Here is a 3914-nt window from a genome sequence, read left to right as displayed (position 1 = left end):
GTGGAGTCTAATGGGGGTGGATGATGGTCTAGCCTCACCCAGCTTGGGACTGGCCACGGTTTGTCTCAGACGGCCTCGGGGACATGGAAGGTGGTGACCCATCAGCATGGTATCCTGGCGCCACTGGCATTGCACTCTGATGAACAGATACTGAGAAGTCACCCTGGGGACACAACCGGCCAGCCTGTCTTCCCCCAACCGCACATCATCCGTAGCTCTCCAGGGCCCTTGAGACAAAATCTGGGGCCTCAGCTTGAAACTGTCTGCCAACGGCCACTGGACATTTCCTGGCAGATGGAGACCAGGAACTGGGTCTGTGGGGTGCAGGACCAGGGGCAGCCTCCCAGCTTATTGGGCCAGAAAGGCATAGAAAGGGACTTTCCTGGTGGTCCAGTGGCTAAGACTCCATGCCCTCTCAATGCAGAGGCCCGAGGTTCGATCCCTGTTGGGGAGCTGGATCCCACATGCTGCAACTAAGAGGTCCTGCATGCCGAAACTAAGGATTAGTGTGGCCATGAGAGAAGGACAGGCATAGATGAGGAGGTCTTAGCACAGGTGCTAGGGCGGGCCGGCAGCGACTCTGGCCTCGGAGTAGTGTGTGTAGGGGGGTGGTGAGCACTGAGAAAGAACCAGGCCTTGACCGCTGCCCACCACCGCCCCCCCGCCCCCGCACCGTGCGCAGACTTGATCAAGGTCAGGAGGTAGAATGGCCTTGTGCTGGTAGGCAGGTGTCAAAGTATGATTTCCAAAAAGCTAAGATCATGACTCTCATACAATTAGAAAATGAACATTTGTGAAAGATTTCCTTCAACTCACTGATGAGGGAACAGTAAGATGGTAACATCGACACAAAGAGCATTTGTGGACCTGGGGTTTATATAGTCACTTAAAAAAAATACTAGGAGGAGATTCCTAAATTCCTGGCTTCCCTAGTGGCCCAGTGGTAAAGAATCGGCCTGCCAGTATCGGCAGGAGACATGGGTTTGATCCCTGGTCTGGGAGGATTCCACACACCCCGGAGCAGCTAGCCTCGTAGGTACCACTACTGATCCTGGACCGTAGAGCCCGGAGGGGCAGCTACTGATGGCCCTGCACCTAGAGTCTGTGCTCTGCAAAGAGAAGCCACCCTAATGGGAAGGTCAGGCCCCGCAACCAGAGAGTAGCCCCCAGTCTCTGCAACTAGGGAAAAGCCCGTGCAACAATATGCAAATACATTTTAAAAAAAGATTCCTAAATTTGATTTCACAAACCACCGAAACATGACTAGCGTCCTAGGAGTAACCTTTGGTGTTATCTTTTGTCTCAGACACAAATCTACAAGTTAACCTGTAACTTCACCAAGTTTGAGCCCTTATGATTAAAAGTAAATAGCAAGGCAAACAGAAGTTTGCTAGAGAATCAGTTAACCCTCGGGTGGGCTCCTTACACACAGCGCAGTCCTGCTCCGGGCCTCATTTTTAGGTCTCAGATAATCTTTCCGCCACAGGAGAGATGGGTACTCAGCTGGGCCCTGGCACATACCAACACTGGGAACAGTTTTCACTCTTTCTTGCCTCAGTTTCCTTAACCAAAGGGTTGGACCACATCTTCTTGCTCTGACAATCTCCTCCATCCCCCAAGATTGATTTTACCTTCCAAATATATACCCAAGACCCCCACTCCAGTCCATTCCCACCTGTACAGTAGCCCCAGTTCAGTTTAGTTCAGTCACTATCATGTCCGACTCTTTGTGACCCCATGGACTGCAGCACTTCCCTGTCCATCACCAACTCTCGGAGCTTGCTCAAACTCATGTCCATCGAGTCGGTGATGCCAAACGATCATCTCATCCTCTGTCGTCCCCTTCGCCTCCTGCCTTCAGGCTTTCCCAGCATCAGGGTCTTTTCAGTCAGATCTTCACATCAGGTGGCCAAAGTATTGGAGTTTCAGCTTTAGCATCAGTCCTTCCAATGAATATTCAGTACTGATTTCCTTTAGGATGAGCTGGTTGGATCTCTCTGCAGTCCAAGGGACTCTCAAGAGTTAAATAGCCCCACTCTGGTCCAAATGTCTTAGGGACCCCGGGAAAGTAGTGATGATTGGGTTCAGAAGGACTTGAAGCAGCCATAGTCTCCAGCTCCTCCAAGGTGCTGTGTGATTTCAGGGCAATTTGGCCCCTCTCTGGGCTTCCAAGTTTCCAGTGGGGCAGAGGGCAGGGTTGAGGTGGACCTGTGGTTGCTTCTGCCTGCTGTTGGGAATTTGGGAATACCCCTCCCCAACCCACCTCCCCCTTTCAACTGGATGCCATTCAACTGAAATGGATTCAGCCCCTGGGGAAGAAAGAACTGATAAGCAACTAGTGGTCAAGAGCTTGGAAAGGACCTGTGATCTCCTAAGAGAATAAGATTTCCCATTGGTAAAGAATCTGCCTGCCAGTGAAGGAGATAATGGGTTCAGTGGGTTCAATCCTTGGATAGGGAAGATCCCCTGGAGGAGGAAATGGCAACCCACTCCAGTATCACACACATCTAGCACAATCAGCACTCAAAAAGAATTCAGGAAAGCCCCAATTCTGGTCCCAGTTTTGCCACTGCTCTCCTGAGTGAACTGAGGACATTAGCCACTGTGACCCTCAGTCTCCCTACCTGTAAAATGAGAATTAATTATCTCACCAGGGTTGATGGGCTAACATGTCAGTGAACATCTTCACATTGCAAGAAATGGAAAATCCCAATGCATCTTTTCTAGAACAGCAAATATGGCTTCCGTAGCCATCTAGAGGTAATGGGATGTCAGGGATGGTATGATCGGGGCTCTGGCTCAACTTCTGACTCTCTAAGCATTGTCTTCTCCCCGTGGGTCAGCTCTGCCTACAGGATGGCCAAATGCTTGCTGCAGGTCCAAGTGGCACATCCATAGGGCACAGTGACTTGGGGCAGATGGCAGTGCTCTGGGCCAGGGTGCCAAGCGTACCCTGGGGTCGCTCCACATTGAGCAACTGAGGTCGGGCCCATCCCTGAAGCAATGACTGTGAATGGGGAGGTCACGGGGTGGCCCCGGGCTCAGGAATCGAGAGGAAGAGCAGAGTGGAAAGAAAACCTGTGCGCGGCGCATGCATGCTTAGTCCTGTCATGGACTGTCGCCGCCAGGCTTCACTCTCCATGGGATGATCCCGACAAGAATCCTGGAGTGGGTTGCCATTTCCTTTTCCCGAGATATTCCTGACCCAGGGATCTACCCGGGTCTCCTGCATTGCAGGCAGATTCTTTACCATCTGAGCCACCAAGAAAACCCTCGGCTGTCCTTAAAAAGAAGGGGAGGGTTGGATGTGGGGTAGGAGCCCTGGGAAGCATAGTGGAGGCGGAAAGGAGAGACTGACAAGGAAATTCTTCAGGCGGGTTGAGGATGCAGCCATCCACCCAGCCTTAGGGTCTGTCTGGTTGGGAGGGGGCTGCAGTAGCTGAGGTGTGGAGGGTGGAGGACGGAAGGGGCTTTGGATGAGGCTGCTGCTGCGGGGGGGGACTCCGGAAACCACACCCAAAAGGAAGGCGGTCAGGCCCTGCCAGGAGCCTCCAAGCTCCCCGCACCTCCAGCTGCGCGAACTGCCGCCTCCGCCAGCAGGAAGCGAGCAGGGGAGGGGAGGCTGTGCGCGGAAGGGGCTGGGAAGGGCGGTCCCGGGACTCGGCCGGGGCGGGAAGCGATCTGGAAGCGGGAGTTGCCGAGGGAGGAAGGACCCGGGGCGGGGGGCGGGGTGAGGGACGCAGGGTCCCCTAGGGTGGGCAGGGACTGTCTCCGCAGCACCTCACGGACCCGGGGGCGCCCCCTTCCTAGTCGCGCCCAGAGTCGGGGGGCTCCCCCATCGCCTGCGGCGGCGCCTCTGCTCACCCTGATCCCACCGCTGGATCCCAGGTCCCCTTCCCCCCCGCACTGCCCCC

This window comes from Bison bison, unplaced genomic scaffold (assembly GCF_000754665.1).
Source record: "Bison bison bison isolate TAMUID 2011002044 unplaced genomic scaffold, Bison_UMD1.0 scf7180017864223, whole genome shotgun sequence".
Lineage (NCBI taxonomy): Eukaryota > Metazoa > Chordata > Mammalia > Artiodactyla > Bovidae > Bison > Bison bison.
This window is presented reverse-complemented; position numbering follows the sequence as displayed.